This window comes from Sciurus vulgaris (genome assembly GCF_902686455.1).
Source record: "Sciurus vulgaris genome assembly, contig: HiC_scaffold_359_arrow_ctg1, whole genome shotgun sequence".
Taxonomy (NCBI): Eukaryota; Metazoa; Chordata; class Mammalia; order Rodentia; family Sciuridae; genus Sciurus; species Sciurus vulgaris.
This window is the reverse complement of record NW_027632686.1, coordinates 307,518-331,239: the sequence shown is the minus strand read 5'-3', so window position 1 is coordinate 331,239 and position 23,722 is coordinate 307,518. Positions and strand designations below refer to the sequence as shown.

The 23,722-nt window shown below is 35.5% G+C and overlaps 1 pseudogene across 1 annotated transcript; it reads right to left on the bottom strand.

The window, feature by feature from the left end:
- Positions 1 to 15,800: 15,800 nt before the first annotated feature.
- Positions 15,801 to 16,471, bottom strand: LOC306652635 (inhibitor of growth protein 1-like; annotated as a pseudogene). The gene has a single exon. The product of its transcript is annotated as an inhibitor of growth protein 1-like (transcript).
- Positions 16,472 to 23,722: the final 7,251 nt, after the last annotated feature.

Sequence of the window (23,722 nt, the reverse complement as noted above, 5' to 3'; positions counted from 1 at the left end):
AAACTTACTTTCACATTTGACGAAGAAATAAGATCCTTCCATGATAAACAAAAGCTAAAGGAATTTACAAAAAGAAAGCCAGCATTGCAGAACATTCTCAGCAAATTATTCCATGAGGAAGAGATGAAATACACTGATGCAAATCAGCAATGGGAGGAATCACCCTAAAGGAATAGCCAAATAAAGGGGAAACCAAATCATGTCACAAAACAAAAATGAGTCAAATGACTGGAAATACAAATCATATCACCATTATAACCCAGAATGTTAATGGCCTGAACTCATCAATCAAAAGACATAGACTGGCAGAATGAATTAAAAAGAAAAATCCAACAATTTGCTGCCTGCAGGAGACTTATCTAATAGAAAGAGATACCCATAGACTAAAGGTGAAAGGATGAGAAAAAAAATACCATGCACATGGAAACAGCAAAAAAGCTGGAATATCCATACTCATTTCAGATAATGTGGACTTCAAGCCAAAACTAGTCAGAAGGGAAAAAGAAGAACATTAGATACTGCTTAGGGGAAGTATAAATCAGCAAGACATAACATTCATATATATCTATGCCCCGAACATTGGCTCATCCATGTACGTCAAACAAATCATTCTCAATTCCAGAAATCAAATAGACCACAATACAATAATATTCGGTGATTTTAACACACCTCTCTCACCACTGGATAAATTTTCCAAAAAAAAAATTGAATAAAGAAACCATAGATGTCAATAACTCAATCAACAATTTATACTTAACTGACTTACATAGAATATACCATCCAACAAAGACTGAAAACACTTTCTTCTCAGCAGCACATTGATCCTTCTCTAAATTAGATCATATTTTATGCCACAAAGCTACTGTTAGCAAATACAAGAAGATAGAGTTACTACCTTGAGCAAATACAAGAAGATAGAGTTACTATCAGATCATAATGGATTGAAATTAGAAATAAATGACAGAATAAAAAACAAACTTCTCCAATACCTGGACATTAAATAATACACGATTATATGATGAATGGATAACAGAAGACATCAGGAGAGAAATAAAAAAAATTTAGAAGAAAACGAGAACAAAAACATATCATAACAAAATCTGTCAGACACTATGAAAGCAATACTTAGAGGAAGATTTATTTCATGGGGCGCATTCAACAAAAGAAGTAGAAATCAACAAATAAATGACTTAACACTACAGCTCAAGGCCCTAGAAAAAGAAGAGCAGACCAACACCAAAAGTAGTAGAAGACAGGAAATAGTTAAAATCAGAGATGAAAACAACAAAATTGAAACAAAAGAAACAATCAGAAAAATTTACAAAATAAATAGTTGGTTCTTTGAAAAAATAAACAAAATTGATAAACCGTTAACAACACTAACAAAGAGAAAGAGGGAGAAAACATTGCTAAATTCTGAATGAACAAGGAAATATCACAGCAGACACGAGTGAAATACAAAACATAATTAGAAGCTATTTTGATAATCTATACTCCAACAAAAGAGAAATCCTCGAGGACATCAAGAAGTTTCTAGAGACATATGAATTACCTAAACTGAACGAGGAGGACATACACAACTTAAATAAATCAATTTAAAGCAATGAAATAGAAGAGGTCTTCAAAAGACTACCAACAAAGAAAAAGCTGGGACCAGAGGGTTTCTCAGCCGACCTCTACAAAACATTTAAAGAAGAGCTCACTCCAATACTTCTCAAAGTATTCCATAAAATAGAAAAACAGGGAACCCTCCCAAACTCATTCTATGAAGCCAATATCACCCTGATACCTAAACCAAACAGAGACACATCAAGGAAAGAAAATTTCAGACCAATATTCTTAATGAATATCGATGCAAAATTCTCAACAAAATTTAGCAAATTGCATACAAAAATATAGTAAAAAGATAGTGCACCATGATCAACTGGGTTTTATCCCAGGGATGCAAGGTTGGTTCAACATCCGGAAATCAATAAATGTCATTCACCACATCAACAGACTAAAAGTTAAGAATCACATGATTATTTCAATAGATGCAGAAAAAGCATTTGATAAAATACAGCAACGCTTCATGCTCAAAACACTAGAGAAAATTGGGGTAGTGGGAACATACCTTAACATTTTAAAGGCCATCAACGCTAAGCCCATGGCCAATATGATTCTAAATGGTGAAAAAGTGAAATCATTCCCCCTAAAACCTGGAACAAGGCAGGGATGCGCTCTGTCACCACTTCTATTCAACATCGTTCTTGAGACTCTAGCCAGAGCAATTAGACAAACCAAAGAAATTAAAGAGATAGGAATTGGAAAAGAGGAACTCAAACTATGCCTGTTTGCTGATGACATGATTATATATTTAGAGAACCTTGAAATTCCACCAGAAAAATCTTAGAACTCATAAGTGAATTCAGTAAAGTACCAGGTTACAAGATCAATGCTCATAAATCCAACACAGTTTTATACATAAGTGATGAATCTTCAGAAAGAGAAATTAGGAAAACTACCCCATTCACAATAGCATCGAAAAGAATAAAATACTTGGGAATCAATCTCACAAAACAGGTGAAAGACCTCTACAATGAAAACTACAGAACACTAAAGAAAGAAATTAAAGTAAACCTTAGAAGATGGAAAGATCTACAATGTTCATGGATAGGAAGAAATAATATTGTCAAAATGGCCATACTACCAAAAGTGATGTACAGATTCAATGCAATTCCAATTAAAATCCCAATGATGTACTTTAAAGAAATAGAGCAAGCCATTATGAAATTCATGTGGAAGAATAAGAAAACCAGAATAGCTAAAGCAATACTCAGTAGAAAGAGTGAAGCAGGGGGTATCGCAATACCAGAACTTCAACTCTATTACAAAGCAATAGTAACAAAAACAGCATGGTATTGGTACCAAAATAGACAGGTAGATCAATGGTACAGAATAGAGGACATGGACACAAAGCCAAATAAATACAATTTTCTCATACAAGACAAAGGTTCCAAAATTATGCAATAGAGAAATATAGTCTCCTCAACAAATGGTGCTGGGAAATGTGGAAATCCATATGCAACAGAATGAAACTAAATCCCTAATTCTCATCCTGCACAAAACTCAAATCAAAATGGATCAAGGACCTTGGATTCAGACCAGAGACCGTGCATCTTATAGAAGAAAAATTAGGTCCAAACCTTCAACTTGTTGGCTTATGATCAGACTTCCTTAACAGGACTCCCAGAGCACAAGAAATAAAAGCTAGAATTAACCACTGGGATAGATTCAAACTAAAAAGCTTTCTCTCAGCAAAGGAAACTATCAGTAATGTGAAGAGAGAACCTACAGTGTAGGAGAATATCTTTGCCACTCATACTTCGGATAGAGCACTAATTTCCAGAATCTCTAAAGAACTCAAAAAACTCTACACCAAGAATACAAATAATCTCATCAACAAATGGGCTAAGGAAATGAACAGACACTTCACAGAAGAAGAGGTACAAGCAATCAACAGATATATGAAAAAGTGTTCAACATCTCTAGTAATAAGAGAAATGCAAATCAAAACTACTCTAAGATTCCATCTCACCCCAATTAGAATGGTGATTATCAAGAACACAAGCAACAATAGTTGTTGGTGAGGATGTGGAGACAAAGGTACACTCATACTTTTCTGGTGGGGTTGCAAATTAGTGCAGCCACTCTGGAAAGCAGTATGGAGATTCCTCAGAAAGCTTGGAATGGAACCACCATTTGACCCAGCTATCCCACTCCTTGGCCTGTACCCAAAGGACTTAAATCAGCATATTAGAGAGATACAGCCACATCAATGTTCATACTTGCTCAATTCACTATAGCCAGATTGTGGAACCAACCTAGATGCCCTTCAGTTGATGAATGGATAAAGAAACTGTGGCATATATATACCATGGAATATTACTCTGCCATGAAAAATGATAAAATTATGGCATTTTCAGGCAAATGGATGAAATTGGAGGATATCATGCTAAGTGAGATAAGCCAATCTCAAAAAACTAAAGGATGAATGATCTCGCTGATAAGCGGATGAGGACATATAAGTGGGGTATGAGGAGTTAGCATTAGGGTTAGGGTTAGGTTTAGGGTTATGGATAAGGAGGGTGGTAGGAATGGAGAAAAGAAGGACTGTATAGAGCGAAAAGAGGGGTGGGATGGGTGGGGGGAAGGGAAAAATAACAGAATGTATCAATCTTGCCTTATATAAATTTATGATTTTTAATTAAAATAAATAAATAATAAAAAATAAAGTGAAATGTCTTTTTCAATTGAATATTTTGGCATTTTGAGCTTACATGTCTGTTCCACCCCAACTTTTTCAATAGATTTTTATCAATTTTGAAATGCCCGCAGTAGGTACAGATACATATTGAAACCCAGTGGATCTAGTTAAATTTGCATTTGAAACCATGTGCCAAAATTTTTATTTTGACAAATCTAAGCCAGCAAATATCTACAGTGCTCTGAAACAAGGACTGTAAGAGATATACAACATGTGAATTAGCAGGAGAGTAAACAAAGTGCATAGGGACTGAGGGACTGTTTCTTTCCATCCAGGGACTGGAGAGATTCTGATGAAAAAGTGCCACCTGAGTTAAACTTGGAGAAGGGACAGAATTTTGATGGAGAGCAAAGCATAATTTGGAACTTAATAGATCATCCTAGTTTGGATAGCAAAAGCTTATTCAGGAAAAGACCTCATCACAAATAATTTCTGAAAAATAGGCGTTGGTCTTGAATAGTTCCACCTTAATGTGTTGTTACCACTTCTAGAGTGATAAACATGTGAAGGAAGAACTCAATAGACACTGGAAGGAACAGGAAGATGAGACAAAATTATGACATTACTTCAAAATTATTACATTACTGAAGGGACAGTGGACATAGGAATCAAATTGGAAGACATTTCAGAGGCAAGATTCAGAAGAACTTGAGTTTGGTTTGAGGAGTAATAGGTAGTAAAAACGAGGAAGAGGCAAACTGACTGAATACAAGACTGGTAATATTTTAGTAAAAATAGCTAACATGAATTGATGACTTCCTTTGTGCCAGTTTGGGACACTCATCATGGTTTTTCATTTAATGCTACCAGTAGTTCTACTATAAAGTTGAGGAAACTAAGGCACAGAGATATTGGCCAGTTTACTCAAGAACACACACTAGTAAGTGGCAGAACCTGATTTAAATTTAGTTCATATTCTTAACCACTACTCTCACTGACTTAGAGCACCAGGGAAGAACAGCTTTCTTGGAAAAGAAACATTGGCTTGGGAAGTCTAAAATGGAAATGGTTTTCAGGTCCAGATATGGATAGGGAGAAAAGTAGGCTGAGGACAGAAGTCTGGCCTGTGCTGCAGTATAAAAAAACTGTGATCCACCTCCACTGTCTCCCATTCCCCACTCCTCTTCCACATACAACACACTGTGCCAGACAGGAAATGATGTGCTTTTCTTTTTTTAAATTTATTTATTTTAATTAAAAATCATAAATTTACAGAGGGCAATCTTGTTTGATTCATTCTGGTTTTTGCCACTTCCCCCGACCCCTCCCACCCCTCTTTTCCCTCTATACAGTCCTTCTTTCCTTCATTCTTACCACCCTCCTTATCCCTAACCCTAATCCTAACCCTAACACTAACCCCTTATACCCCACTTATATGTCCTCATCCGCTTATCAGCGAGATCATTCATCCTTTAGTTTTTTGAGATTGGCCTATCTCACTTAGCATGATATCCTCCAATTTTATCCATTTGCCTGAAAATGCCATAATTTTATCATTCTTCATGGCAGAGTAATATTCCATTGTATATATATGCCACAGTTTCTTTATCCATTCATCAACTGAAGGGCATCTAGGTTGGTTCCACAATCTGTTTATGGTGAATTGAGCATCTATGAAAATTGATGTGGCTGTATCTCTGTAGTATGCTGATTTTAAGTCCTTTGGGTATAGGCCAAGGAGTGGGATAGCTGGGTCAAATGGTGGTTCCATTCCAAGCTTTCTGAGGAATCTCCATACTGCTTTCCAGAGTGGCTGCACTAATTTGCAACCCCACCAGAAAAGTATGAGTGTACCTTTGTCCCCACATCCTTGCCAACACCTATTGTTGCTTGTGTTCTTGATAATCGCCATTCTAATTGGAGTGAGATGAAATCTTAGGGGGTTTTTGATTTGCATTTCTCTTATTACTAGAGATGTTGAACACTTTTTCATATATCTGTTGATTGCTTGTACCTCTTTTTCTGTGAAGTGTCTGTTCATTTCCTTAGCCCATTTGTTGATTGGATTATTTGTATTCTTGGTGTAGAGTTTTTTGAGTTCTTTAGAGATTCTGGAAATTAGTGCTCTATGAGTGGCAAAGATATTCTCCCACTCTGTCGGCTCTCTCTTCACATTACTGATAGTTTCCTTTGCTGAGAGAAAGCTTTTTAGTTTGAATCTATCCCAGTGGTTGATTCTTGCTTTTATTTCTTGTGCTATGGGAGTCCTGTTAAGGAAGTCTGATCCTAAGCCAACAAGTTGAAGGTTTGGACGTACTTTTTCTTCGATAAGATGCAGGGTCTCTGGTCTGAATCCGAGTTCCTTGATCCATTTTGAGTTGAGTTTTATGCAGGGTGAGAGATAGGGATTTAGTTTCATTCTGTTGCATATGGATTTCCAGTTTTCCCAGCACCAAGGAAATGATGTGCCTTTCTATCCAGCATATTTTCCTTTGGGTTTCTTGAAGTTGCCCCAGGTTTTCTCAGGCTGGCCATCTCAAACATCCTTCTGATGATACAGTGTTGATCTTCCCACTCCTACTCTATAGATCAAATGATGAAGGACAGGAAATGGGAGGGATAAATCCATGGACAAATAGCGGTTGACCTAGAGCACTGCACTCCCGCTTTACTGGTGGTTTCTGCCAGACATGTGTCCCAAAATTATGTACTTTCTGGACCACCCATTGACAATATTATATTCAATATAATTCATACTTTTATCACTTCCATTTCTACTAAATACTCATTATGTGATAGAAAAATGGGGGACTGTAATAAAGTGTAAATAATTAGGACAAAGGAACATGCCAGTTAAAGCCAGGTTAATGAAAAATATGACAATTGAGTGTATAGAAATAAAGAATTAGTGGCAGAAGTCAGTTACCTCTTTAAAATAGCAGGCAAGACTAATAAAACCAAAAGGGATGTTTTGAAAATATCAAGAAGGTGGACAAAAAATCCAAACAAAAGATTAAAATTCAAAACCTCTTCTCCTCCAGTGTTCAGTCCAAGTCATTGAAAATAGTGGTTAGAATCATAAATTAAAAAAATACAATGTATATGTGAAGAATTTGAAAACACAAGAATTTGAAACAGTTGAAGTTGATAATATTTTAGAAAACAATAAAAATTTAAAGCACCTGGAAAGAAACAGAACCTTAAAATTAACAATAACCATTGAATAAATTGAACCAATCATTAAGACACCCCTTAACCCCTGCCAAAGTTTGAAGCTGGGAAAGTTAGTACAGATAAATTCCAGTCAGAGCTTAAAATTAGGTGTTGCTGTTTATTAGCTGTGACCTTTATGTAATCCAAACTTTGTCTTCTCATTTGTAAATTGGAGATAACTAAACTTATTTTGTATCCCCTAGATATCAAATGAAATGACAGCCCTTGATAAGCAAGAAAGCACAGATGCAATTAAGTTACTGAAACAGTCTGAAAAGCCCAAAAGTATATTTACTTGTTCTACAAATATTTATTGTATTTCTGTACAATAGGCTCTGTAGTTTGATATTTAATGAAGTTGAATATTTAAACTTACTCTGGACTAAAGAGGAATTAAGCTACAAGACAGTATAGGAAATAATTTTGACACATATCATCTTAAGCAATAAAATATCTAGGTTCATACAGTCAGGTATTAACAGGAAGCATTTTCTTCAGCTTGTTCAGTTGGGAGAACAGATGATGAATTTTATTAAGACTTGACACTTGTCACTAAAACATTTACCTTGTTACCCTGCTATTTATCATCTTAGTTGCTGGTGATACAGAAATTAACAATAAGGTTGTTTTCTTATGAGACATATTTCTAATAAGTTTGATATTATCAATGAAAATTTTTTTAGGTGCTGGGATTTAGAGCTTAGTTGTAGAGGGCTTGTCTAGCATCTGTGGCAGACTAGGTTCAATTCTCAGCACCACATATAAACAAATAAAGGTCCATTGACAACTAACATAAAAATATAAACTACTTGGGCACAATGAATCTAAATGCATTCTCCTGTCATGTATAATTAAGTAGAAACAATAAAAATATTTAGAAATACTTTTTCAACTCTACTAGAGATACTTCTTCTAAATATTTCACGATAAACAATCCTCATTTTTAGTTTACTGAGAAAAATCTGTGAAGTGCTCTGGAAAACTGATGACAAATTCCAAAATGCCATATTAGAAATTACAGATTTACAAACAGTCTTACTTAAATTTTTTCCTCAATATTTAAAGGAGATCAGCATTCCTAGACAGTGTAGAACCTTTTAAAAACAGTATTTAAATATGTTTAAGCAACATCTAAATTACGTACCTTTTTCTGGTAGTCTTTCATATAGAACAATTAAGGACATTTTATGAACTTTATTCTTCTTGGCTTTAGGTAATCTTCCAATTGTCATCTGTAAGTTACTCTATAAAATGGAGTGACAATTGATTCATCAAGGGGTGATGAGAGAACCAAACTGCTGTGCTCTGAGTGGGAATGTAAGGAACTCCATTTTTTCCCAGGGGGTTTATAATACTTTTTAAAATTTATTTGTGCCCTGCAGTTCCCCACACTATTTAACAGTAACATGCCAGTGCTAATCTCCAGTCTGGACAGAGCTGCTTCTCCATTATGGCTTTATTTGAGCTCTCAGAAATGCTGAAGTTGTCTGGCTGCAATTAAGGACTCATTAACTAATCAAGCTTTTCCCCCTTGGCTAGTTTACCTGTGTCAAAAGAAGGACATTGTGAAACCCTCTGTCCATTTGGTTTGCACTTTTCATAACACGGATAGAATACATTTATGTTGACATTTTAAAACATTTTTATATATTCAAGTACATATGAAAATCTATGTTACATTAAGTGAATTTTAATGTTTTTTGTTTTTATATGCTCTTAGCTCTTAAGTATTGAACACTGTTGACAGTGAAGAAATTTTCTTAATGTTTTCAGTGGAACTAATAATGAAGTGGACCTTTTCTCTCTCTTTAATTCTACATATGCTGAACTGTGCTTGTATACACACTCTAACAAGCTATGCCTCTCTTTGCATTCAGTTTTATGTAAATGATTTCTATAATTTTAGTATTAAGAGAAAGTGTTTGAAAGACAACAATTAGTATCAAAAACACTCTAGTAAAATTTAATTATTTTTCAACAGTAAGCAAAATATGAAAGCTTATTCATATCACTTTTTCCTTTTAGCTTTCAATTGTATAAGAATTGCTGTAGAATCTCTTTTCAATTGAATATAATGTCCAAGTAACACTTTTATAAGGGTAAACTAAGCCATATTTAGACAATAAACATTCATAAAATAATTTTCTGAAGAGGATTTTTTAAACTTTGAAGCCACTTAGGTTTTTATATCTTTTCTCCTCCCTAACAAAAATCAGAAACAATAAAACCTGAATACTGGTCTCTGTGTATGTCTGATCTGTGATTGCAAAATTTCAATCACTTTTACATATGTATCATTTTTACTGTGATATTACTTTTGTGGAATAAATACTTTGTGATGAGAGGTGTTCAGAAGTAGTATGTTGGCTTTCTTCCATTTAATTGGAATGACCCAAACTTTACTTTTTCCACATGGAAACAATTGTGTTACCTACCCTTAAATATGGCACATCAAAAACCACTTTAAATACAGATATATAAAAAAGTATATATAATTACTGAGGTTGAGTTTGAGATAGTGGAATGGTTTGAAAAATGGTTCCTTGATTATTTGAATCTTAAATTCTATCAACTGCTCTGCACTGAGAAGTGAGAAGTGATGAAGAAGAAAAAACTCAAACCATTGTTCTTCCTTTAGGGTACTTTTTTGATAAAGGAGATTGTGAACTGTCAGGTTTGGTGACAGGGGTTACTAGTCTACCAATCTCACTTCCAGGTTGACCTGACTCTGGCTTTCATGGGTGAGTTCAAAAACATCTCCATCTGTGTCTGATACAGAAAGACTGGTGTGCATGTAGTGGAGAGGCAGGAGAAAATAATATAAAAATGGAGACCCAGACTGACAGGTCCAATTCTTCTACATTGCCAGAAAAGCTCTCAGAGAACAGCTAGCCACACATTTTATAATGTATTCTTGTAGGTAGAGTAGAAAATCAGTTTGTGAAGAAGCAAACATTTGAAAATAAACTGTTACAGGTACATCTTCTCTTGAAGGGAACAGATTTGTTTAGTCTGATTTATACATAAAATAGTTTAACTCAATCAGATTTACAAAATGCCCTTTTATGCTTAAATATGCACAGGCACCTCTCCCCCACATGCACACCACCTTTCTTAACACTAATTGGGACTCTAGAGCTCTGCCTGCCCCCAGGGTTGACACTGGAGAACACACCATATTCACTACTCTCTTCCAGATGAGTCAGGACCTTAAGACTGTCTTTTATTTCACTAGATGACATAATTTCAGTAAGTGACAGCAACTATTTATAAGCTTCTTATCATGTATAAGTGTTCTAAACTTTTGTCAGAGCTTACGTCTTCTGTCCTCTGAACAACCTTAGGAGGAAACTACTATCATATAGCATTCTGTAGATGAAGAAATGGAGGCCAATAGTGGTTGCCTAACTGGCTCGAGAACACTGAGTTGGGTAGATTTCAAAACCCTCATTGAATATAGATGTTGTGATCTTAACCTATATGTACTTCAAAATAAATTAAACGTACAACCTGCATCTTTGCACATAACACTACCTGACATATATAAATCTTAAACACAATTGCTATACCGTCATTAATTTTTCTGAGAGAAGATTATTGGTCCTTATAAAGCTGGACCTATGCAGACTTCTCTCATAGTGACTTTTTTCCCATTTATTCTCCCCTAGTGGTGTGTGCTGAGAATATCTTGATTATGGCTTAGTTCTTAAGTTTCTAAAGTTGCACATTCTGATCTATTAGGAAGAAATTTATCTTCTAATTCTAGCCAATTTTGACTGCTGCATTTGTCCTTGGTTACATCAGATAGAGGAGAAAAGATAATGCAACTGACAAATTTTACTTATGACGGAGATTTCTTCATGTAGGTGTGTCTTCTTTCAATCAGATCATGCTACTGTTTACCTAACATATATTATGTACTAGGGACAGGTGAATGAGACTTAACACTTTCCTTCATGGGGCTTAATATTTAAGAGAGAGAAATAAAATGTGAACAGTGTTACCAGAGGGTTAAGCATGAAAATGCTAATGGGATGAAGGTAGTAAAAGGGCAGGGCATGTAACCCATGAAAGAGTAGGTCATGGGTCAGGAAAGTTCTTCTGGAAGAATTAATTAAATAAAAAAATGAGGAAAGTGTGTAACAAGGAGAAGAACAGAATAAAAGAACAAGCAGACAAAAGGGAAAGGTTCAAGAACAGATGAGAGAAGAAACTTTGTGGGAACACAAAAATCAGTATGGTTGGATTTTCCTTCACAAAGAGCACAGCCAGTAAAGCATCACTATATGAGATAGTAATGTAGAATTGGTGTCAACAGAGTATAAATTCAAAGGAAATATGGAGCTTCCAGATAATGGAAAAGTAATGAAGGAGTGAATGACTAGGAGTCTTAGAAGAGCAAGATGACTGGAGTGGGCCCAAAGTGATCTTTTGCTGATTTTCAGTGTTTCTAGAAAAACTATGTACAAAAATCATCCAGAGGTCTATGATATCTATGATGTCTACACTTGACAAATCATCAATTCATTATCTGACAACCTCAGCTGCATACACACAGGAAAGAATACATTATGAAAACTATACAAATGGATTTAGTGTCAGTATGGCTGGGGAAAATGATTGAAACTTTTGTGACTCTTTTAATCAGCACTGTTCCATAAAAGACTCAAATAGTCCCAAGTCTGTAGTCACTAGAATTCCATGTTTCAATCTGAGCACAATATACCCATCCTTTTCTAAATATGCAAGACCATTGGTGGATGCCAAGCTTTCCTTAGTTGCTCCAAAGTGCTGTGTTATCATCCAGCCACCAGGCACGTCTTCATGCTCATCTTTATGAGCTATCCAGGCATCTCAACTGCAGCAGGGCTAAGGTGGAAGTAGCCATTATTATTCATATCCCAGTTCCTCCTATATATCTCTCTGCCTCCCTCTCACAAATGGATGTGTATCTGTAACCTAACCCCTAAATATAGTGTCTGAAGAAGTAACATGATTGAAATTTTTCAATCATGTAAGTTAATTTTCCCACTTCTCTTAGAAACTGCCAATGAAAAGTCTTCCTCAACACTAAAGATCAAAAATTCACTTAGGCATGATGATGTATGCCTGTAATCCCAGCAGCTGGGGAGGCTGAGGTAGGAGGACAGTGAGTTTAAAGCCAGTCTCAGTAAAGCAAGGCACAAAGCAACTCAGTGAGACCCTGGATTTAAATAAAATAAAAAATTAAAAAGATAAAAAATCCAAGCAGCTTTATATTCAATAATTTAGTGATAGTTTTTCTATCTTGTCTAATAGAACATTGGTGAGTACAATGGATTTTCTAGATCAGTGATGGAAATTTTTCCTTCAGCTAAGATTCATGATAACTGAGGGAAACTCCTATCTAACTAAACCCAAAATCTATACTTAATGTCAGAAAATACGTTCCAGTTGTGAACTGAACAGAAAAGAGGGGGAAATCCTGTAATGTTCCTTAAGTCTACAGTACTGCACTAAAAACTTTGGAGATTTCAAGTTTGCTATATATATTTGCTGGTATACATTACAAATAAACACACACAGTTTAAGTACTGAAAAAATAAAAGAATTAATTTGGACCCTAATTTTACAACACAAACAAAAACTAACTCAAAATGGATGATGGCCTTAAATGTAAGAGCTAAAACTATAAATGCCTTAAAAAATAAAGGGACAAATATTTATGATCTGGAGAAACTGGCAATAATTTCTTAAATATGACACCAAAGCTACAGGGAAAATTTTTAAAAAGATCAATTGGACTTCTTTAAAATTAATAACTTTTGTGCATCACAAAGGTACCTTGAAGAAAGTGAAAGAAAAACCACAGAATAAGAGAAAATAATTGTAAATGACATACCTTATAATTGTATAATGTCCAGGATTCATAAAGCATTCTAACAACTCAACAAACAAAAGACAACCCTACTTTTAAAATAGGCAGAGTACTTAAGAATATGACTTTAAAGAAGATACACGAATGTCCAAAATACAAATGAAAAGATGCCCAACACCATTAAACTTTAGGCAAAGGAATATTAAAGTTACAATGAGATATCACTTCACAATTATTAGCATGAAATTAATAATAAAGGGACAATAACAAGTATTAGTGAGGATAAAGAGAAACTGAAATCCTTGTGCATTAGTATGTGGAATGTAAAATAGCACAAGCTCTGTAGAAACTATTTGGTGACATGAAGTTAAACAGAATTGTATTCCACTTCTGGGTGTATATGTTATACCCCAAGGAATTTCCATTCAACAATGAGTATTAATATTGTAGCAAACAATGTGTGTAAAATGTTAATATTGTAGCAAACCCTGTACCAGGCTTTAGGGAGGAAGAGGGGACACATTTGAAATGCACTCACTCTTTATGTGTTACAAACAGTAGCAATACACATACACAGGATTTCATGATACGCTAAAATTGTTAAATGGAGACACAATCAGAAATTGTCTGAGGGTGAAGGTGGGTGGCCCAGTGAGGTATGTGTACCCCAGGAAGATAAAGAGCTGCTAGCTTGATTATTTGCAGCCCAACTATTCTCATAACACTGGTACTTATTAATAACAAAGTACATGTTAGTAGCCTTATTAAAAATAATGTAGTGGCTGGATATATAGTCTAGTTGGTAGAGTGCATGCCTCTCATGTAAAAGGGCCTGGATTCAATCCCCAGCACAACAAAAAGGAAAAAGAGAAAAAAACTGTGTTTAATGGTAATTCATTAGAAATCCAGTTGTGAAAAAGTGCTATAGCAGAAGGGAAAGAGAAAATAGATGAAGAAAGGAAGGCAAGTCAAAACAGAAGTTCAATGACTTTAGCTCTCTTCCTAACTTAGATTAGTATTTATGCTATTTGCTTATGGTAAGATATTTTCATGTGCTAAAATTTCTGCTTGGAATGGCAGAAAACTAATCCAGTAAAACTGTTCTGCAAGTCCATCACTCAGGAGTGCTATAGGCAAAGGCAAGAGAGCCAAAGTTGGGACTACAAGAATATGTGGCCCATAACTACACTACAGAAGGCCAATGAGTAGAGATTTGCATAGTTTAGCACCCTTGGTATGCATTTATACCTTAGACTCAAAATGATGTTGAGCTGAACGGTTGGCCACTTTACCAGCAATTTGGTTCTTAACGATATTTTAAGATTTGAAGCTATGATCTTGCTAGTGTGTTCTCTCTAAACACTGTTTGCATAGTCATTTTTTATGAAACCAGTAACCTGAGCATTTATGGTGTTCTAATTCTAATCTACCTTATGAAACCTGTAAGGTTAGTCTTCAATCACTCTTGATAGGACTGAAAATCAGTACAATTAGGCATTTGGATGCAATTGTGCTCTAACTGACTAGTGGTTTTGAGGGGAATACACACACAAAGACTAGTACACAGAAAAGCAGAACTATGTGACATTGGGTAGTTAGGAGAGACATGATAACTTTTATATATATTACAATCCACTGGAAAAAACTGTGTTGTTCTCTAGGAGTCTTAAAAGCAGGAGTAAGGCATTTACTATTGAGGATCATTAGTGACAGTGCTTTACTAGCTGATGTATCAACATGCCATTCTCTCTCTCCTCCTCAACAGTTTTTTTTTTTTTTTTCAGGTAATGGATTGTGGGATGCTTAAGCATACTAAGAGTGCACAGTATCTTCATTTGTTGAGTGTGACTCATGGGCTCTTCAAGCCCTTATATCCTTATCTCCATCCCCCAGTCAGACTAAGGTTTCAGGGATCTGAAGGTTCATATTCAGGAACCCAAGGTAAGAGGCTCATGGCATATGGGGAGAGGTACAGACTCAGGAAGCACCTACCATGACATGGGGGGCAGGACTTTGGGAAGGTATGTGAACACTATTTTTTAAAGTGTTTAATTCCAACCTGTAATTTATAGTTCTTAAAATATTGATCTACAGTCCACTGTCTTCTTCCACATGTACCAGTGAAAATGAAAGGTAGAGAGAATCACAGCCCTCCCCAAGAAGGAAACTTCACCTTTTCTAACATTCCTTGAAAACATACATTTGACAATCCACACACCTCAACATAAGTAAAAATGCAATACATACATTGGCTGATTCTGTTCTACTAATGAATGTCCACAAACAACCTCTTATAGGCTTTCTTTTTTATAAACTTCTGCAATTCTTTGTCCATCATTTTCTCATTTCTGGCCTGACACTTGGTACAGCATCACTTGCCCTTTGGTTTAGGACAGATTCCCAAGCATAAGTGTAACTATCCGACAGGGCACTTGCCATATTCACAATGTATCATTTCTCCATAGGCCTCCTGATTCACAGATATTATGTGGGCTCATTTGAGTCCCTGGGGAGGTTTGTAGGGTTTGATTCCTTCTCTGTTTTGGCCATGGAGCCTGTGGAGTGCTTTCTCTTCTTTAAGGTCTTTGATTGTTTTTCTTCTTTGAGGTCTTTGCTATCTTCTCCTTGGGTGTTCCTGAGGTGATGTTATCATGGTCATGATTATTATTAGATATATTCATCACTTGATTCTCACTGTTGTGCAGCTACAGGTAAGCTTGTAATTCGGCTTTTCTGCCTGTGCAACTGTCTCATTCTTAGCCTTCTTATGGCCAGATATGCAGCTGTTGCCAGTGGTGTCCTCGATCTCTTGAGGTGCCTCAAAAAATTCCACGTGAATGTCCACTGGTCCAGCTTTCTGCCAGCTCTATCGTCTGACTCAGGTTCTGAATTTTCTCATCACCCAGTTCCCAGCTCCTAATCAGGGCTCTCTGGATGCAGTGCAGTACTAGGCGCTTTTGGGCACCGTCTGTCTCTCTTTTCATCTTCTCATAATGTTCATTCATTTTTTTCAGGATTTCTTGGCATTTCCCATCTATCTCCTGTATCAGCAAGACATTTCTTAGCAGGTCTAAAGGCAGAGACTCGATGGAGGCCAGGTAATCATCCACGTAGTTCACCAGGTGGATCTGCTTTCTTTTGGCAGGACTCAGCATGGTTCAGCTTGGAGTTTCCCCTGAACTTGGTGAGGCTTTCCACTTCCTGCACCCCGCCCCTTAAATATAGATCTGCAAAATGCAGAGCTCTCACTCTGGCCCTGCCTCACCAGCAGCTACAACTGCTGAAGCTGAGGGGATTGGTGCAGATGGTAGAGGAGGGGGCTCCCAGATGGACCCCTGGACCACCTGCCAGACCACCCTCTGCCTTCATGTCAGGCCACTGCCTTGCTCTTGGGGAAGGTTGTGGGGGTAATGCCACTGCCCTCCGGTAAGGTTGCCCTTGGTAATGCGGCCTCCCTTGGGTAAAGCCGCATCCCTTGAGTCAGGCCGCCCTGGAGTAAGGCCTCCACCCTGTGCAGGGTCTTGGTTGGTGCATCCTGGGGTAGCAGGAGTGCTTTAGGAGACTTGTCCCAGGGGTCTGGGCCTGGAGGTTGGGGATCCTAGACAGGGAGGCCATGGGAGTTGGACATAGCTGGACGGCATGCCAGGGACTCCAGTTGCTTGTCACATCCTGCGCCTGGGTCTGGGCTGTGGACAGGGAGTCCAGGGACCTGGTAAAGGCCAGGCTGCCAGTGCTTGGCCTGTCCTGAGGCTGGAGTCTGAGGTGGGGACCTGAGAGGCCCACACTGGCATGGCAGACCCCTGTGACCCAGCCTTTTCAGATTCTCCAGTGACTCTCATTTTTAAAAAATTTTTTTAAAGTTATCAATGGACCTTTATTTATTTATATGTGGTACTGAGACTTGAACCCAGTGCCTCACACATGCTAGGCAAGTGCTCTACCACTGAGCTGCGACCTCAGCACAGTGACCCTCATTTTGGTTTTGTTTTGTTTTTAATATGTTTTTTGCTGTCGATGCTCCTATGTTTTATTGACTAAATTATATATGGTGCTGAGACTCCAATCCATGGCCTCCCACATGTTAGGCAAGTGCTCCTCTATCCGCGTGAGCCACCACCCAGCCCTACTCTGTTGGTTTTGAAGGAAAATAATCCAAATGACTTAGAGCTCTGGATGACTGGGCATTGAGAGCAGGCACTGACATTTTCTTCCTTTTTCTGGCTGTGTGAGTGAGTGTATTCCTGTTGGTGGTCAGTGCTATGCCTGTTCTATTGGTTGGGACACTTTAAACACTAGCTTAGGGAGGACCCAGGAGTAAAACTCAGGATTTGCCTTTCAGTTATTACTTGTTTCCATATCTTCCATATTTATTTTTGAGAAATCATAACTATGTGTTGAACAAATTAGAAGAATCTGGGGTGGGGAGGAATCCATTTGTAAGAATAGTTTTTTTTTTTTTTTTTTTTTTTTTTTTTCCCAAAGTACAGTTTGCTTTTTAGGAAAAACTGAGGCTGCCAAAAAAGGAATCACCTGCCCTCTCCCCTGCCCCTTGATATTTTCTTTATTACTGGGTAAGCAGATTTCAAGTGTTTTAGTCATTCAGGTTTTTTTTTATATACATAGTATTTGTTTTTCATATATAGTATATTCTTTAATTGGCCAGCAATACACCACAAATATCCCTCAATTTTATTAACATGCCTCATTATTTTTAAAAAGTGCACAACTGTGAAGTTATTTGTATTTTAATGTTGAGCTTGGTTTATAAATTTTCAATGATCAGTTGTTTTAAAAGGTCAGTATTTTGAAACATAACATGGTGATCTTTCACAATGTCTAAGGCCAGATGTGATGCTTTTATTTGAAACAGGCTGGGGAATTAGTTTACACAAAGCTTAATGGTCAGCTTACAGGTGGTTGGATGGCTTCATAAGGAAGGTTACTAAAAATTTTACATTTTTAGTACATTTTTCCTAAATAAATTTAATATTTGTTCAGATAAAAACATTTAATTTCTTGAATATAATGTGACCAATTTATGAAAGAAAGGTAAAGTAGAAAAACCAGTGAGCCAGAGCTTTATATTAGGGGGTGGCATGGGAGAAGCACCTGGTTTTAAGTATTTTGAAAAGCAAGCCATAGAGAGTTAACCCAGAAGTGGAAGGTTGTTACTATACTGCTTGCAATTAAGACAAGAACCAAATCCCTGTTGCATTCTGTATTTTGTGTGCAGAGTGCTAGAGACTTTGTTGGTTTAATTGCTACATTGTGCTTTTTAAATATGTACTGTTGTGTTCATCATGGTGCTAGTTTCCTGAAATTTCAGTGGAAATAGAAATGAGAAAATTATAAACAGTCTGCATCTAAGCATGTATAGTCTGAAATCTTAGTCTAAATTGTGTAGCATTTCATGTGGGAAGTGTGCTTGAAAAGATTCAAAAACATTGATAGCATTTTAGTTCTTGCTCTTGATAATAGTAGCTTTCCCATAACACCAAAAGAAGTAGCATTTTCCCTATTCTGTAGATTAATAAACAAGTTCAGAGAGATTAAATTGTTCAAGATCCTATTGCTTTTTAAATAATGATGTCTGCAAATATGCACATGTACTTAATCCAAGAACTTGGATTTTTTTGCTCTTCCTTTTTAGCAGATATGACAATTTATACAAACTGCCTTACAAAACTGCTTACCTTACTTTTCTTTCTTTAAAATGGCAAAATAGTAAAAAAAATAAATAAAAATAAAAAAATATAATGGCAAAACAGTGATGCAAATAATAATGTGCACTGAAAATTGTCAAAAGGATAAATAGCCAGAAACTAAAAGAGTATCTTTTTATATTAAGTTTCTGGTAATGTATTAATAAAATATTAAACTTGTTTTCATGCTGTTAACCAAAAAGGTGAGGAATTGTGTTGTTTAGTCACTCTTCTATGCTTTGATATATTTGCAATTGTAGCTCTCACAACTGTTTATTTTTTACAAACTTGGATAATCCCATTAAGCATTGTTTTAATGGATCCAGTTGAACTTATAATATGCTAATATGGTCAAAAGAACACAAAGAGGGCCCTAAAATATATAGAAAGATTGAAATTGTTTATTTAATTTTTGGTCTTTTAACAGTCTCTTAAAATGCATCAATACGATGTGTGTCATGATATAATATTTCAATTTGTTTTAGGTTTTTAGCAGATGTGACAATAGTGTTGTATAAAAAAATAAGAAAAATACTGAAGTTAATAAAGTTTGACCAATATATATTTGAAAAGAAACCAACAAAGAGTTAAAGATTTAAGCTGTTATTGGCAGTTCATGATGACAATTAGTCATATATAAGTAGCATATCTGCTACTGATTATCTCTTAGCTTACGTTGGTTTTTAGTGGGTTTTATGGTTGTTTCTGGCAGAGCAAAATCTCTATACAGTATTTTAAGACTGCTGACTTTTAGTTATGGAGGGAGATGAGGCCAGGAAAATATTGCTGTTTTGTGTATTTTTAAAAATTAAGAGCAATCATATTACTGGTGGAAAGGAATTGAAAATTTATTTTCCAGTTTGACCTCAATATCCTTTTGAGGGCAGGTATTCATGTGTAGTCAGAATCAAATCAACTATTTTTGGTCCTATGAATAATTTTTAAAAAGCATCAGAGTTGCTCTCTAGAGTTTAAAATCTCCGGGGATTTTTTTTCTTTTTCTTTTTAGAGAAATGAACACAATATTTATTAAGTCCCTAAGGCACAGTACTAGACTCCTAATTAAAAACTGATATGTATTAAGTAGCTATCATGCAAAGGAATAAAGAATCTGTTCCCTAATAATTCTGTTTTTGTTAAGATTAAAAAAAAATAGTGTGTTGGTAGAAGGGGGAAGGTCTGAGAATTGACTGTCAGAGAATGGGAAAGTGGTTTCTACCAAGAGGAGTAATTGGTAGAATCAGATGTGCTAATGGATGTCAAAGAACAGGAGAACTTTCTTGAGTTACAGTTCCTTGAGCTTCTACTGAAAAAGTAGGTAATTAAAATCATTACTATGTATTAACTCTATTCTGTTGGGGATTGAGTTGGAACAAGTAACACTTCTGTAAATTGAAAACACTTACAAGCTTCCTGCAATAATCATAATACCATAGGTCAGTTCATTTTGTAACCTGAAGTTATAATGATCATTGAAGAGCTGTGGAATGTGCAGTGCTGAGAAGTTCTATCTTCCCCATGCCTTCCAGAAGCCAGCACCTCCAAATGATCCTCCTGTGACCTTTGTTCATTTTCTCCTTCCCTTCCAAATTTTACCTGTTACCTAGGGTTTGTGTAATCTTTCTTTTTAAAGTTGAGTTTTCTCTTCTGGTGATTCCACAGCCCCATGGTTTCTGCTGTTCCTTTTCCCACTTGCCAAGTCTCCCCATTCTTCATGACCAGTCTCATTTTCTTTCCTAATCTTCAGATTTTTCTTTTTTATTATTATTCTTCTTGCTAAATACATGATGGCTGTCATTTCATTATTTTGAATCAGTATCTATGCCAATTTATTCTTTTTCCTCTAATTTTCTCAATTATATTAATGAACTTGATATTTTATTAGTCATCCAGGCTTCAAATCAAAGGTCATCTTTTTTATTCCATATTTTTATTTGTGCATTATTGTTATATATGATGGTGGGGTTTGTTGTTACTCAAAAGGTCACCTTGGATTTTTCACTCTCTCCTCAAAAATATGTTGTTGCCATCTTATTGTATTGTGCTTCCTGATTCTTCTTGCTTCTTTTAATTCTTCCAACAATCAAGTACAAGTAAGAGATTCCTAATCTCTAGGATTTTGTTAATTCATTCATTGTGCATACTGCTATTAAAGAGTCCTACATGCATCCTTGATCATCATAGTCTCTGTCTGATCACAGAACAAAAATCCTGAAACAATTATTGGCTGTTTGTTAATGTCAGTCATTATCTGGGTGCTTTATTCTTTTTTGGCCATCCTAATTTATGTTGTTATTTGCTGTGATCCCCACTTAATAGGTGAAGAGTTGGAGACTTCATGAGCTCAACAGAATTGTTAATGGTAGAAGAACTCAGAATTGAATTTTAAACCTGCTTCCTTGAAAGTCCATGTTCTTGACAACTATGTGTTTTTTTCTGCTTTAATTCACCCAAGTGCACTTTTGAAGCTTAGTTCTTCTTATGATCAAACTTAGGTTTCAATATATGTCCTCCAAAGAAAGTATACTTTGAATTTTATGTTATTTGTTTGGCTTTTTGTGCAATTTATTTCTTAGAATTTATTTTCTTACCTCTCTCTTCCTTGTGAAAAGTTAGCTCACACATAGTCATGCCCCACTCTTGCCATTCTTGTCTGTATAGTACTAAAGTCTGTTTTTGTTCCTATAGCTACTTGATGTTTGATATTTTCTATTATTAATTTCATTTTGAGTGTTCTAACAGTTTTTTTGGAGTATAAGACTCTGGAAAGCAGAAATAGTGTTTTATTGTCTCTGTATGTCTCAGTAGATGCTCAGGAAATATGGGTAAATGGGTATGGAAATGATCACTGGTAAAATAACCCTTTCTTTGGCATTTAAGTAGTGTTTGACTTTAGCTTCTGGATGTCTCTCTGTCTCTGTCTTTTACTTACTTGACACTCATCCCCCACCATGAGTTTACTGGAGTTCTGTGTCTGTAGCAACCAGTTTTTCTTTTTGTGGACTGCTGTATGAGTTTTTTTATTTTTCAGAATGCTGAGTAACTAGTATAAATTTTTTATTTAAAAAATCAGTCTATGCATATAATTTCTTTGTATTGTATATAAAAATGCTTAAAATTAACAGTTTGCATTTGATTTATTTTCCATGTTCTTTATTTGGGCAAGCTTCCTAATGAACTACAATATTCTAATAAGTTGACTTCACAACTTATTTTGTGTTTATATGGATATGAAAGAGGAAAAAATCTATTTACTGTGCTGTATTATTCATTTTGGTGATATCAGGAAGGTCCAACAAAGATTATACATCACTTTTAGATTCCTCAAGAATTCATATACAATTTTAGATTTATTTAGATTATCTGTCATTGTTAATGGTTATCAGGCAGAAGTTAGTTTTTTTTCTCTTTCTTGTCTTTGCAGTCAATATTGTGTTAATTTAGATTATTTATTCTTTCTTTAGTATTAAAATATATTGCTGTTAAGGATCATGAACTTAGTATAGGTAGGTGACAGAGATGGGGGAGATGTTTGCTTTCTGGAAGACTAAAATGCATGACTGTAGAGTGAGGTTGTGAGGCTAATCAGTTGGTAACTCTCCCTGTGCTCAACTTTACAAAGATAATCACAAACACTACTTTTAGGTTTTAAGCACATTTAAATTATTTATTGATTTAAATAAGATATGAAATAGTCACATTGGTCAAATTATAAGTGGTACAGAAATATAGAGTTTGACGATACCTCTTCCTTAATCTTCTAAATTTTCTATTGGGAGGTAACCACTCATCTCTGAAATAATCTAATAGAAGCTATTACTTTATATACATACAAGTAAATGTAAATTAATTTTCTTTTCATGTAACTAGAGATGAGTCACAGTCATAGTGGGGCATGACTATGTGTGAGCTAACTTTTCACAAGGAAGAGAGAGGTAAGAAAATAAATTCTAAGAAATAAATTGCACAAAAAGCCAAACAAATAACATAAAATTCAAAGTATACTTTCTTTGGAGGACAAAGATTTTAACTTGCATTTTTAACCTGAATGTATATCTCTTAAATTCCATATCACTATATAAAGAACAACTCCATTATTTTATAAATGCTTGCGGCCTCAAAGTATGCTGTATATAAATACAGTTTTAGATTATGTGTTTTATTTAACAATATTTTCTACTAATGGGCATTTCTGTTGGTTCTGTTTTTTTACTATGATAGCTATTGAGGCAAAGCACTGAAGGAAAAGAAGAAAAATTTTATAAATAGGTGATCTTTCCAGTAGGGGAGAATAAAGTTTAAACTAAAATTATTATGTAGGGGTGAAAATGTATGATTTTTTTCCATTTATTTTAATAGTGCAAACCTTAAGACTATATAGCTTTCTACTCTTAATATTTTAAATTTATTTTAAATAGTCTTTATAGTACAATCTTCTATATTTACAAAATAGTACAGCTGTGTAAAAGTGTGACTCGACAAAAAGATATGACACAATTTAGTAGACTGAAGGGTGAAGCCACAAAACCTGTTTGTTCAGGTTTGTCTTTTGTGTCTCTGTTACAGTTCCTCCTCATTATAGTGTTAGGCCCCTTCTGGATTGAGGGTTTTATGGTCTTCTATCAGACAGGGTGGAACCGAGAACTTCTTTATGACCAACCTTAACCAAGAATGGCAGAGTAAGGTTAAAGTAAAATATCCAGG